Source organism: Triturus cristatus, chromosome 4_1, assembly GCF_964204655.1.
Source record: "Triturus cristatus chromosome 4_1, aTriCri1.1, whole genome shotgun sequence".
Classification (NCBI taxonomy): domain Eukaryota; kingdom Metazoa; phylum Chordata; class Amphibia; order Caudata; family Salamandridae; genus Triturus; species Triturus cristatus.
The window spans coordinates 67,520,964-67,536,193 of record NC_140585.1 but is presented as its reverse complement, the minus strand read 5'-3'; positions in this window follow the sequence as shown (position 1 = coordinate 67,536,193).

Here is a 15,230-nt window from a genome sequence, read left to right as displayed (position 1 = left end):
GCCCAGTGCCATATGACATATCTTACAAGGCTTGCATGTGACAGAAAGAGTGTGTCTGTGAGTCCCTGTTTGTTTATGAAGTCGGCATGGTTTATGTAAGTCCCAGTGAGTGCACCCACGTTGGTCACGCCTGCCTGCTCCCATGTGGACAGCATACGTTGCATCAGTGTGCCCAATGCCCATGGGAGTGAGAAGGCATAGCAGTGGTATATTGGGATCATAAGGAGAGTTCTGCGTGGCGTATTTTATTATTGATTTCCAATATGTGGGTGCCACCTTGAACAGCAGAGGAGCCGATATTGGAATATGCACATCAGGACTCAGTAATTTGTGCAGTCACTCCGGTCAACATATGGGGCTTGTAGGTTATTTCCTAAAACAGGCTAAATTCATCCGGCATTTCCATTCGTACAGACAAGATACCGAGGCAGATTTATTATTGTTTGGTGCAAAGCAGCTCCAAAGTTTTTGCTGGTACTAGTATGACTTGTAAAGCTTTGGCTGGTGCCGGCAGAGAAGCAGTTGCGTGTTGCAGGAAGGCATACATCCCCGGTCTCTGTTTCATACAATCCATAGAGCGCCAAACATGCAAGTTATTTTAGTTTATAGACATTTTTTTCCGGAGAGAACATGAATGGTGCTTTCGAGACAGGGAGAGAGAGTGAGTCTCTGAGTCAGCCCAGTTGGTATCTGGTAACGAAATGTCAATCATAAGATCTGAGAAATGCGTGTTTAGCAACATGTGAGCCCGCCTCCATGCTCGACGGAACATGGTAGCTTACGCCCCACCAGTTTCAAATTCCACCAGCCGCTCCTGGGTTTTCCACACCCTTTCCAGTCACATCACAGCGAGGGGTGAGATCAGAATGCTTCACTGACTCCACCCCACTTTATAACGAGGAGGGAAAGGGTGCGATCATGAAATTTGCACCCAGAGGTCAGTGATAATGAAGCATAATTTTCTGGTGTCAGGTCACATTCAGCTTCACTTTTCATTTATGCATGTAACTTGATATTGGTTCAGCTGACGGAAGGGGAACTTTAGTACCATATGTATGCAGTTGCAAAGTTGGATTTTTTACCTTCTGGTCAGAGACCTGCTCTCTCCCCCTACAGCCCACTGTTGTGCCGTTGCCCTGTGTAGGTAGGTGTTCGAGTCCCTCCTCCACCCGGAGGGTCCTGCCTCTGCCTCATCCCTGGTGGTCCAGTGGGAGAACCTTGCTCTTCTGCTGGTCCGCTGCTGTCTGTTGTGTGTTTTTTATCTGTTATTGTGCCTTTTTTTGTCTTTTATGTTGTTTTGTCCTTTCTCTTATTGTGTCTCGTCTGTTATTGTGCCCGTTTTCTGTCTTATCTGTTTAGCTGCGCTGATTCCCTGCTCGTTCCCTTCGCTATGGCCCCTCCCCCTGTTGGTTCCCGCTCCCTCCTCCCAGCTGCGCTTCCCTCCGCCTCCCCTTTTTAATGGCGTTTTCTGTCCTATCTGTTTTGGTTCACTGATTCCCTGCTCGTTCCCTTCCTGTCGCTGCTGCCCCGTGGCTCCTCCTGCATGCCGGTTCCCGCTTCCACCTCCCGCCTCCCAGCTGCGCTTCCCTCCCCCTTCCCTATTTAATGGCGTTTTCTGTCTTATATATTTTGCTGCGCTGATTCCCTGCTCGTTCCCTTCCCGCCGCTGCTGTCCCCACGGCCCCTCTCCTCTATCGGTTCCTGCCTCTCAGCTGTGCTTCCTTCCCCCCTTCCATATTTAATGGCGGCCTCTGCACCCGTCCGCGACCAGCGCCAGGGACCCTGGCCCTGCCGCCACCCACCGCTAGAACTCAGCTGAACTCCTCGCACTCAACCCCGGAAGTAACAACAACTGCCACCTTCCGCATCCTACGGAAGACCTTCAAGTGGATCCCCTCCGAATCAAGGAAGACTGCCACCCATGCACTCATAACCAGCAGACTGGACTACGGAAACGCCCTCTACGCCAGGATCATCAAGTCTCTGCTCAGCAAACTCCAGACCATACAGAACACCACAGCCAGACTTGTCCTCGGAATCCCTCGACACAAACACATCACCCAACACCTGCGGAACCTCCACTGGCTCCCCATCTAGAAAAGAGTAACCACCCACAGCCAATTCTCCTGCCGACACTGCTGACTATCCTCCACACCCCCACGACCGCCGCACCCACCCCAGACGCCAGCACCACCGGAGCCCTGAAGTGCATCCTCCTCAATGTGCGCTCGCTACACAGACATGCTGTAGAGATCTGGGACCTCCTTGACATCCTCTCGCCACCGCCATCCCTGACGGATACAAGATCCAAAGGAAGGCCCCAACCGCCCAGGAGGAGAACTTGCCATCGCACACAAGAGCTCCCTCCGAATCACCACCTCCAGCTAGAGGGTCCGCCCACCTACCACCGAACACCCCTACTTCCAGATCCAGCCCAGCCCCAGAACGACCCTACGAGGCACCCTCACCTACAGGCCTCCCGGACCCCGAACCGTGTTCACCACGACCATCGCCAACCTCATTGCGTCCCACGCCATCGCCTCCATGGACTACATACTCATCGAAGACCTCAACTTCCACCTCGACAACCTCAGCGACCCCAACTCCTCCACCCTCCTGGACAACCTTGCCAATCTTGGACTGAAACGACTCTTCACCACCCCCACCCACAAGGCAGGACACACCCTCGACCCCATCTTCGCAGGAGGTATCAACATCCACTTCAGCCACATCACGCAACCCCCCTGGATGGACCACCACTGCGTACACTTCCACGTCGACAAACTCACCGCCCCCCAAACCGGCGCCCTGTCCTCCGTGAAGGAACTGGAGCAAGGTCACCGAGGAGCAGCTCAACTCCACCCTCAACCGCGGTGCTCCCTCCACCTCGTCCAACGCCAACCTCGCAGCCAAAGAACTTCGCAGATGGATCACCAATTGCACAAACAAGCTTGCACCCCTACGTAACCCCGACAGACAGCGCCCCAGTAAGGCCACCTGGTTCACCACCGACCTCCAAGAATCCAGACGCACCTGCAGACGTCTCGAGAAGAATTGGGGAAACAGCAAATCCTCGGAAGACCGCACCAACTACAATAACGCCATGACAGAATACCACCAACACATCAGATCCACCAAAAGGACCTTCATCCAGAACATATCCTAACCAACTCCAGCAACTCAAAGGAACTCTTCAGCATCATCCAGGATTTCACCAAACCCCCCCAGCGAAACCATGGATATCACCCCCTCCCAGGACCTCTGCAACATGCTCAGCTCCTACTTCCATCTGAAAATCAAGGGCCTCTACGACAACTTCAACAACCAGACACCTGACTCCAAAACCACTCCCTCCTCCAGCAACGCCAGCCAGCTCACCATCTCCTCCTGGACACCAGTAACTACCGAAGACACTGCGTTGACCAGGAAAGTCATTCACTCAGGAGCCCCTCTTGGACCCCTACCGCCTCACATCTTCCACAGAGCCCCCGTCGCCTTTGCACCAGAACTACGACTCACCATCAACGCCATCTTCGAACCCGGCACTTTCCCCGACGACTGGAAATGCACAGAAGTCAGACCCCTACTCAAGAAGACCTCAGCAGATCCTACGGACCTCAAGAACTACCGACCCATCTCCCTCCTCCCCTTCGCAGCCAAAGTCACAGAGAAGACCGTCAACACCCAACTAATGAAATTCATCGAAGAGAACTCCATCCTCGATTCCTCCCAATCTGGATTCTGCAGCAACCACAGCACAGAGACCGCTCTGCTCGCTGCTACAGACGACATCCGCACCCTCCTCGACCAGGTACACACCGTGACCCTGATCCTACTCGACCTCTCTGCAGCCTTCGAAACCGTCTCCCACCACACACTCACTGCTAACCTCGTCGACGCCGGCAAACAGGGAACCGCCCTCAACTGGCTCCGCTCCTTCCTCACCGGCAGAACCCAAAGAATCAGACTTCCACCCTTCCTCTCTGAACCCACGCAGATAAACTGCCGAGTACCCCAAGGATCATCGCTCAGCCCCACGCTCTTCAACATCTACATGGCCCCCCTCACCGCCATCGTCAGACATCACAGACTCAGCATAGTATCCTACACCGACGACACCCAGCTCATCCTCTCCCTCACCAAGGACCCCATCACCATCAGACTCAACTTCCAGAAAGGAATGAAGGACGTAGCATCCTGGATGAACAGCAGCTGCTTGAAACTCAACTCGGAAAAGACAGAGGTCCTCGTCCTCGGTCCCTCCCCCTTTGCATGTATGTATGTGTTTTTTGTAAAGCGCACTGCTGCCGAGGCGTCGTGGCGCTGTAGACCGCTGGGGAACCCGTCCTGGCTATCCCTGTGAGATGGTCCCTCCTGGGTATCTCCAAGGTGAAACCAGGCATCCCCGGCGAATGTGGGGGGCCGTTGTGGAGATGAGGCAAGCTAATGCCCAGAGTTGCCGAGTGTGATCCCTGGTTAGAGTAGGCACCGAGGCGAGAATTATCGGTCCGCTGGCCCTGGTCCACGACCCTGCCACGTCGGTAATTGAACCCTGGTCCCGGGCCGTCCTCTGCTTCCGGGTCTGCCGCCTCTAACCAGTGAGCCACACTACTCCACTGCATGGGACAACACCTGGTGGCCCACCGCCCTCGGCAGCCCCCCACCCCTACGGATCACACCCGAACCTCGACATCGTACTCGACTTCTCCCTCTCCATGACCCGACAAGTTAACGCCGTTGCCTCCACCTGCTTCAACACCCTCTGCATCCTCCGGAAGACCTTCAAGGAAGACTGTTACCCACGCACTCATAACCAGCAGACTGGACTACAGAAATGCCCTCTATGCTGGGATCAATAAGTCTCTGCTCCGCAAACTCCAGACCATACACAACACCGCAGCCAGACTTGTCCTCGGAATCCCTTGACACAAACATATCACCCAACACCTGCGGAACCTCCACTGGCTCCCCGTCGAGAAAAGAGTAACTTTCAAGATACCCACTACGCCTACAAATGCCTCCACAACTCCGGACCCCAGTATCTCAATGACAGAATCTCCTTCCACATACCCAATAGATCCGCCGACCTCGCCCTCGCCTAACCCCTGCGCATCCGCTGAGCTAGAACGGGTTGAAGAACCTTCTCCTACATCGCGGCCAAGACCTGGAAAGAACTCCCGATCGACATCAGATGCGCCGCCATGCTGCACATCTTCCGGAAGACCCTCAAGACTTGGCTCTTCGACTGACTGAAGCTGTTCCCCCCCCAAACCCCCCCAGCGTCTTGAGACCCTCATGGGTGAGTAGCACGCTTTAAAATCCCCTGATTGATTTATTGATTGATTGATTTATCGAGGCACTCTAAATGTGGATAAGGAATGTGCTTTGAAAATGCACACAAGCAGGAGATTTTGTCTCTGAAGTTATGAGACTACTTCTGCCCACAGCCTTAGAGTGGAGGGAAAAACATGTAGGAAGGAGACAAAAAAATAAAGTTTTGTTATGTGAATTTTTATTCAGTACGTTTTAGAACAAAGGTCAATATTTATTTTAAATAATTGACAGCTTTCACGGCAGACACCTCCCATGTTTTTTGTTGTTTTTTAATTTATTTATAGAGCGCAGCATTCATCCCAAGGGATATCAAGACGCTAGTAGCAAAAAAGAGGGCTAAGCTGCTGGTGAGGGGAAAACAAGTTGATATAAATTTTTGGGGAACAGATGAGTTTTCAGTTTTTTTCGGAACACCAGGTAATTAGATGTGAGCCGTAAGTCTAGGGGGAGTTCATTCCATTTCTTAGCTGCCAGATATGAGAAGGAGCGCCCTCCAGTCCTCACTTTCTTGATGCGCTTTGTTCTAGCCAATGCTTGATGTAGTGACCGTAGGCTCCTTGTGGGGAAATAGAACTCAATTTTCCTCTGAAGTATTTTGGGGCCGCTTTGATACAGTACTTTATGAGCGTGACTGAGCAGTTTAAATACTGCTCTTTACATATAGGTAGCCAGTGCAGGTTTTTCATGCACATCGATGCTGAGCTTAGTCTGCTTTTATTGCACACTAGTTTGGCTGCGGCGTTTTGAAGCACCTGTAGCCGCGTGAAGAGGAGCTTGGTCATGCACACCAATAAGGCGTTTCCATAGTTGAGTTGACTTATAAGCAGGGCTTGCTTGACTGTTCTTCTGCAGTCCCAACAGGATCCAGGGGAAAAGTCTAATTAACAGTTTCAGGGTGGCAAAGCCCTTATACCACATGCACATGGTCCTTCATGGATAGAGTGTCGTCAATAAGGATGCCCAGGTTTCTTGCGCACTGCTTAGGGATTGGAGCAACACCAAGTGTTTGTGGCCACCATGTGGCGTCCCAAATTAACTTGGCCCCTCCAAAGAGCAGGATTTCTGATTTCCCTGCATTTAATTTCAAACAATGCTCCTGCATCCATTGTGCCATCTCTGAAAGGCAGTTATGTAACTTTATTTTGGTGGCCTTAGGTCTTTCCTCGATGACCACCATCAGCTGTGTGTTGCTGTGTGTCGTTTGCATAGGAGCAAATACCAATTCCCCATTTTCTACAGATTTTCGCCAGAGATGAAACATAGGCGTTGAATAAGGTGGGGCTTAGCGATGCCCCCTGCGGAACACCACAGTTGATGGTGCTAGATTTAGATTGGAAATGACCTAGTTGAACCGTTTGTGTTCGGTTGCTAAAAAACGAACTGAGCCATTTCAGAGCTTTAGAGTGGATTCCCTTTACATGAAGGGTTTCCAGCATTCTGTTATGTGAGACCGTGTCGAACGCTGCAGACAGGTCTAAAAGTATCAGAGCTACGGGTCCTCCCTGGTCAGTACACGATCTGATGTTATCCAGTACTCCCAGTAGCGTTGCCTCCGTGCTGTTGGTGGCCCTGAAACCAGTCTGCGAGGGGTCTAATAGATCGTTAGTTTCTAGGTAGTTTGATAATTGTTTGTTTACCAACCTCTCCAAAACTTTAGAGAGGTATGGAAGTTGGGAGTTGGGAGATTGGGTGATAGTTTTCAGGGTTGAGGACATCTGTTCTTGCCTTTTTCAGCAGAGGGATTACTACTGCCTGTTTCCAAATATCATGGAAGGTGGCAGTGTTAAGAGAGTTCTTGAAGAGCTGAGTGACATATGGGCAGAGGATTGAGGCAGTCTGAGCAAAAATGAAATGGGGACAGAGGTCTAGGGGGGATCCTGACTTCACTTAGCCCATTGCCTTTAAGACCTCGGTCTCTGTGAGGGGGGCGAAATTGCTCATCTCTGATGAAGCTTCTGGGTGTGGGGTCTGGAATTTCCGACTAATTATGTCTATTTTCGTAATAGGACTGAAAGTGGAGTATATTTTGCTTATTTTATCCGAGAAGAAGTTGCACATTTTTTCGCAGGCTTCTGCTGAAGGGGGTAGAATTTGGGACATGCTGGCTGGTTTACTGAGTTCTTTAACTAATTTATATAACTCCTTTGCTGAATTACAGTTTTCATTGATTCGTTGTGCATAGTAAGTTTTCTTTGCATTTCTTATAGCGTGATTATAAGGTTTAAGTTCGGATTTATACCGTAATCTATCTGTTTCCAGTTTGGACAGTCTCCATTGATGTTCGATATTTTGGCACTTCCTTTTGAGTACCTTGAGTTGGAGTGTATACCACTTCTCAGTGGAGGGTCTTTGCGATCGCTTAGGTTTTAACTTAGGGGCGAGTTGGTCCAATATCGTTCTGATTTCAGACTCCAGGTTAGCTGCTCCCATGCTCACTGGGAGATCAGTCAGGGTCTGAGTGTTAGGGGGGGGAAAGTGTGATTGGAACGATGTTTCAGTAACTAGTCTCCAGGCTCTGTTAGTTGTCTGTTGGGGCCTACAGGGTTGAGTTAGTTTAGCCGGTAGACCCAGTGAATATGATATAAGCGAGTGGTCTGTCCATAATAAAGGTTTTATCTCTTGAATGAGTATAGATTCAATATTGGAAAATAGTAGGTCAAGGGTGTGCCCAGCTATATGGTTGGCCCCTTGATCAATTGCTTAAGTTGAAGAATCTGCATGTCGCTCTCCAGTTGTAAGACAACCGGATTATCAGCTTTTTCGTAGTGAACATTGAAGTCACCTATTACTAAGTAATTCTTATACTTCAGGCAAATCGGGAGGAGTTGGGTAAGTAGCCTGGTACTGAGTTCAGCTTGGTGACCTGGAGGATTGTAAATCACAGCGCCAGCCAATATGGTGAGCCCGTCATGAAGTAGTTGGAAAGATAGTATTTTGTGCTCATCCTGTTGAGCCACTTGAACAGGCTGGCATGTCAGGTGGTCTTTGAACAGTATCGCTACCTCCCTCCCTTTCAGCCATACCTATCGTGATTGACAATTTTGTAGTTGGTTGGAAGAGCATTAGCGACGTCAGGGGAGTTGTTTTTATCCAACCAAGTTTCAGTGATGAAGACAAGATCAGGGTTCCTCTCACTAAGAATGTCCCAGATATCGGGGGAGTGCTTTGGTACTGATCTTGTGTTAAAATATATGCAAGACAATTTGTGGAGCTCTGATTCTTTTAATGAAGAGCCTACGATGTAAGTATTTATTTGAACAGTCTCCAGCAAAGAGACCAAACCAAGGCAGTTTACTTTTCTTATTGGGCCATACATATTCCTAATCTTAAATTAATTTCCTGCAAGTAGGTTGAATTGCCTGTCATAGACCCTCTCGAAATGTCCTTTATTTTGTACATTTTCAAAGCATGGACAATGAATTACTGATGAAAACGGGAGCATGTAATTATTGGTTTCAAATGAGTATTCCAGGAGTTTTCTCTCTGCCTTGTGAATATATGCAGACTGTTAAAGGCTGTATACACAGCTCGCTGGAAGATCTTTGCTAAATAACTTAATGACAGGGAGCTTAACCCGAGAAGTTTAAGATCTAGCGCTCCGTTGTTAATTATGTTTTTCTTACCCATATTCTTTACTCTCCCCCACTCTCCACTTTTCTTTTGAAAAAGAGGATAAAAGGAAGACTGTCTTTGCTCTTTTCCACCTTCCAACGGCATAATGCTTCTACTCTGGATAGGCAGCATAGACTAGATAGCCTCGTTCTTATTAATTACAAATACTAGCATTAGGTTTTCTATGGCTAACGTCTCTAGACATCTACAGGGCAGTCACTGCCTTTCCTCATTCCAAAGGCAATAAAGTGAGTAATACAGATTTGTATAGTTGCATTAATTATTTGAAGCATCATAGGACTATTTTGCTTGTACTTTGAGGAAGGTCTCTGGTGACATCAGGTGTCGCAAAGGTCATTGGTACAAACCACTGCAGTGTAAACTCACCATTCAGTCTCTGAGGATAATGCATTGTGTACATACAGTGTTTACAAACAGCAAAACCCTCCCACGTTGACACTGAATTGACGTGATTTGTTTCCCACGGAGTCTATAGTATGTGGATACTCGGTAAGCAGTGCCTACTAGCATGTTATGTTAAGAAGAAGGCAAGATGATGCTGTGGTAGGTGAAGGCCTAGCTTGTCTTCCTAATTAAACTGTGACGCATTATTTGTAGTGATCTCTCTCTGTGTGTTGAGATATTTCTATACGGCACTGAATTTGCAGGTACAATATGAAGGAGCCTTTCGGTAAATTCATTCACTTCTGAAACTGTTGCGTTTACCAACTACAGGGTTATTGTTGCATGTAATTATAGTGACTTTTTTTCTTTGGCACACCATGGTACTACATGACCTAGAATGCATCATAGCCTTTTTTTTTCCAACAATTGTTTACTTGTTGCATATGGTTTCATAGCCTTCACTGTGTGATATGTGCTTATGTTGCCTTCTATGTGACCTCTCTGTCTTATTATACTTCCATGTATGTATGTTTATGCACATTTTGTCATACAGATGATTTTTAATTCAAATGGACCAACTTCAGACACATTCCTGTTTAGATGGTGCCAATAATCCTGCTTCCGAAACCAAGAAGTGCTCCAAATGCATTACACAAATCTGCTTAAAGTGATATATGCACTAGAAGTTGGCCAAGTGGATATCGCTTAACTAGAAAAACCTACCTTTATAAATATTTATTTAATAAATACCCCATAACAATTGCCTTTTAAAAATGTAGCTTTCGAGTCAGTGTGTTTGGTAAATTGTAGCATAAAATATACCAATTTTCATGCCCGCCCTCCAACCTCCCCCCATTTCCGGCCTGGGTAGAGTTAGGCTTTGTTCGGTTTAGTTTCAGGCATGTGCTTATGCCCCACCACTTTGGAATTTCACCAGCAGCCACTGCCAAACAGGGTCACCTTACATGGGGTGAGCATAACCAAAACACAGCTCACCACACTGACATTCAATGCCTCAACCCCCACTAGCGAAATTGCAAACTGGGTTGGCGAAGCGTTCCAGTGGGCAACCATGCCTTAAACAAGCATTGGCATAGCCAATAGGTCTCGCCTTTGGGACGTTATAAGAGATTATTAAGGTGATGTATTTACCTGTATTAAAACGTGCTGTTTATGCGTTAACAACTTTAATAAAGCGTCCTTAATTTTAGTTTTCGTCCTGACACAATAACGAGGTAATACTATTATAAAATGTGCTGCATTTTGATGCAGCCTGTCCGCACTTATTGGGTAATTGGAAGTATGTGGTTAGTAGAGGCCTAGATTTCAAGGTACTGAAGGCACAAATATTTCACTACTATTGACTCCTGAAATAGAAAACCCTTGTTAACAAATAATGTACTGTATGCCGTAAAACATTTGTGCTTAGAATAATAAATACTCAGCAGAAATGCTATGCTGACTCTTACCTCATTCCGTGCACGTTATCATATGCGCACACTATTCCACATACATCACCAAATACATAAGTCAAAGTCACGAGCCACATTCTCTATTTCATATAAGTAAACGCATGCTTTAAAATGTACAAGACCAAGATATACATTACAAAATCAAGTCGCGGCAGAACTCAGCATAACACATACAAACTATTGCCACAAATGTTATCACTAACACGTCACACTGTCACTTAACCGCCACGACAATATCACATGCACACATCATCATAGTAAGGAAAGAAAATACATTGATTGCAGTGCATAACCCAGACAAAGTAAACTGCAGAATTTATAGGTTCTCAAGACGAAAGGGACAGGAGAGAGTGAGACGGAAATAGAAGAAGAGTGGAGAGGCCAAGCGGTGTGGTACTGTAAATTTCGGAACCATGCTGGATGCATGGTCCTACCATGCCGATGTTAGTATCAGCGAACCGCAAATGTCAAATGTGGTATGTACGAGTGTTTTCGTCATGTTTTACTAATGAATTCACCGTGCATACGATGCCACATATTGAACCCTTTAGGTTCCATTTTAGAACAGTAGCCATTTTGTGGTTGCCCTCACATGGGCTGCGCACTAAGGCCCTGCCTAGGCCTAAAAGGACACGTACACCTTCTGTGACTTCTCTCTGACCTGTGCAAACTGACTCCGCTGCCCGAGGTCAATCCTGTCCGGCCGGTTCCTTTCCCGCGGCCTAATGTGATTAGCATCAGGGCTCGACCCATCATAAAGTCCTTGTTCACACACGATCTCTGACTAAGCTATTTCACACCTGACTATGTTTCCTACTTTATGGCTTGTTTTACGAGCAGGAGGTGCCCGTTTTATTGGGGTCCGCTGTTATCTGATGAGAGTTCTGAGCCTTGCTGGGTACAATGACTGTATGCTTAACGAACTGAAATGTGGGATTGTCATTATGACTCTGCTATTTCGTTGAAACTAAAATATGTGAATGACCACTTGTAAAATAGGGGCGGTGTTGCCCCCAAGTGTAATTTTGTGTATATAAGTAAAGACTGGTTTTTGGTTCGGGAGCAGTCTCCTGAGAACATACATCGTGGTGTACTTCTCGGATACCTGTGATTGGTCTGCAGCCAATAAAATACGATCTTTGATTTCACCTAGAAGACTCTGTGTTTCTGTGGGTCTGAAACAGGAAGAATCCGAAGTCTTAGGGTGTGTTCCCCTGCACCGCTGGGTTCTAAAAACCCGGTACTTCAGTTGGCGCCCAACCTGGGGCGATTTCAGCGGTACCGGTCCAAGCCAGAGGTTCGTGAGGAGCTTCGTGTGGAAATTCTGGAGGAAGGCCGCCACTTCATCGACCCCTGCATGTCGACGTGGTCCGAAAGTCTTTTCTGCGAGGTTCTCCGCGTCCCGACGGCTACGAAGAATTGCTGCCCTTATTAATCGCCCTGTTTTGGACCCTTGACGATTTGGTAGAGCGAAACAATTGAGAGAGTCTTCTGGTGAAGTCATCGATACCTCAGTTAAGTATAAGTGGAGCGTCTCCCAGTTTGTTTGGTATCCTTCGGGATTTTGGTATCCTTCGGGATCGCTTTGATTTGGGTCTTGCAAGTGCCAAAGCCAGAGGACTCGTGTATTCACGAGACTATCGTATTCGATAATCCTTTGAAGTTTGAAACTAGACTAGTGAGCGAAGATGCCTGGTTCTAGTATATTTGGAAATTTGTTTTGTTTTGGTTGTAAAAGGGATTCCCGATTAGAGGATTCGTGTCCGGTTCCTCCAATTGGAACTCCAACTTATGAGCTTTATGTAAAACATGGCGTGGGCCCCATTACGTATAATGAAGTATGGGTCCGATACACCAGAAAGGATGGTGTTTTAAAATGGCCCCAAAATGGTAGTTTCGACACAGAGATCCTAGATAACCTAGAAGTTAAATTATTCAAGAAGAAAGCCCGGCCGGCGATGTTTGATTCTTTCCGCCTATGGCGAAAGGAAGCCAAACAAAAAGAAAATAAATTAGCAAAGAAAAATAAAAGAGAGAGAGGTATGTCGATAATGCAAGCAGCTGTGCAGTTTAAAGATAATGAAGAGGACCAAATGAATGAACAGTTGCAAAGGCAACGCAAATTAGTCATTGATAAATGTTACCCAGTTTTGCCACCCCTTCAACAAGATGAGTCAAAAGAGAAAGAGAAAGATTCCCTAATGTCACATTTGCTAAGTTCGCCACCCCCGTATGCGCAAAATGCAACAGCGCCTCCGCAACCCGTAAATGTACAGCCTCCAGCTAATGCACCGCAAGCTTTCCCGCAGCCGCCAGCTCCTCCTCAGCCGGCTCCTATTCTGGTAGCACAGCCTTCCCAAGGGCCGCCGATTTTGTTACCTACCAATTCTGCGCCCCCTGCGACTTTACCTGGCACATCAGCTGCCTCCCTTGGTGCCCTACCTGCTACTACCCCTGTATCTGTATCTACACCCGTTTTTCTGCCCTCTGTTTTTCCCCTGGTTCTTGCCTCAACTTCTCCTTCTGCACGACAACGAATAGCTAGTGCAGTCACTAGTCTTATATCACCCCTCTTTGGGTCATCTAGTACGATCCCTGGTCCACAACGAAAGCAGTTACGTAGTCAAATACCTGGTTCTAGGGAGAAAGAAGAACTGGACCGCATGGCACGTAGATGGATTGTTTATCCTTCTAGATATGATGTAAAGTCTGTTGTGAATGTTTTTCATCAGTGGGAAGCACCACAACAGAGATACGTTTTTGAGAAAATGTGTGAAATTCTATGTGAGGAATTGGAAGATAATGATTTAGACTCAAGTCCGCAAGAGTTGTGTCAAGTGCGATTTGAATTTGGAAAAGGTACCATTGTGGGTTCTGATGTTGAGAAAGCAGTTGCGACACTGCTGTCTTTCAGGAATGGGGATTGTCAGCAGTCGTTGTTTGAACAGGAATTCCCTGAAGGGAAACAGGTAAAAGCGCGACAATACCCGATGCGTGAGGTTCCTCCAGTTTGGAGACCTGGTGATGTTGCTGCTAATCCACCTGTTTTGGCACATTTTCAGCGTGTTTGGGTACATGTTCCCTGGAAACGATCTGAAGTTTTAGCCCTTAAGCAGACTCTGCCTGACCCCCGTAAGAACCCTGCAGGATATTATAAGGAGTTATCGCAGACTGCAGAATCGTGTGTCATGAACCTGGCTGACATAGATATGTTGTTCGGGAATGTTGTTCCACAGCCTTTGTGGGGATTGATTCGTAATGCAGATCATGCTGCAGAACTAGGTGACACATGGGCTAATATCATTAATGCAGACAATAGACAGGTTAGTGGTACCAAGCCTGAGCCCGCGGTAGCAGAACTCCCTGGTAGAATAATTAACTATATGAAAACTTTAATGCCCGCAATACGTGTAAATTGGGATAAATTATCCGCATGCAAACAGAAGAAAGATGAAACAGTGTCCGATTTCTTCACCAGCTTTGAAGAAACATTTATCGACCACAGTGGTCAGGACATGAGTACAGAAGGTGGCCAACGGTTATTTGTTGATAAATTCGTGCATAATTTGCTTCCAGAGTTGTGTAAAAAATTAAAAGATTCGGAGAGTTCTTGGGCCGTTTCCTCTTCAGCGCAAAATACTGGCTACTGCGCAGTATTACGAAAATAGGGATAAAGATGAGAAGGATAGAACAGAGAAGAAAACGAAAGAGTTGAAAACGAAGGTTCTCTAACAGCAGTCCTATCCGCCACGTGAAGGTCAGAATAATTATAGGCAAACCCAGGGTATCTATCAGCAACCCCAACAGTTTCAGAATAATCAACAAATGTATGGGTATTATCAACCACGTGTCCCTATCGGTCCCAATCAGTGTTCATATTGCAAGGAGGAAGGTCACTTTAAAAATAATTGTCTTAGATTGTTGCAGCGCACGAATAATGCTTATGGCGCAAGAGGTAGAGGTGGCCAGCAAGCCCCAAGAGGTAGAGGGCGTGGAAATGTTCCCCAGAACGCGCGTCCTCTTCCGCCTCAAAATACGATGAATAGTTTTGATCAGCAAGCCAATGCAACTGGCAAGACAGCTCAGTACTATAATAATGACTATTATGCAGAAGATGATAATACCGAGGGTAATGATTACTAGGACAGCCGTAGACAGAGAGAGGGAGTTGTTTTAGTGCCAGTGGATCAGAGCGGACCGTATGTTAAGGTGACTACAGCGGGTGTAACAGAGCCCTTTCTGCTGGATACTGGTGCTGCAAAGAGTTCTATTATGCGCTCAAAACTCCCTGGCGCGCCTTTGTCTGGCGAAATGAGTGTTTCAGTAGGTTTTTCTGGCGCCCCGGTTAGGAACCCGATCTCAAGTCCTATGGCCCTTTCTGTTGGACCTTGCGAGCTGAAAGCACCC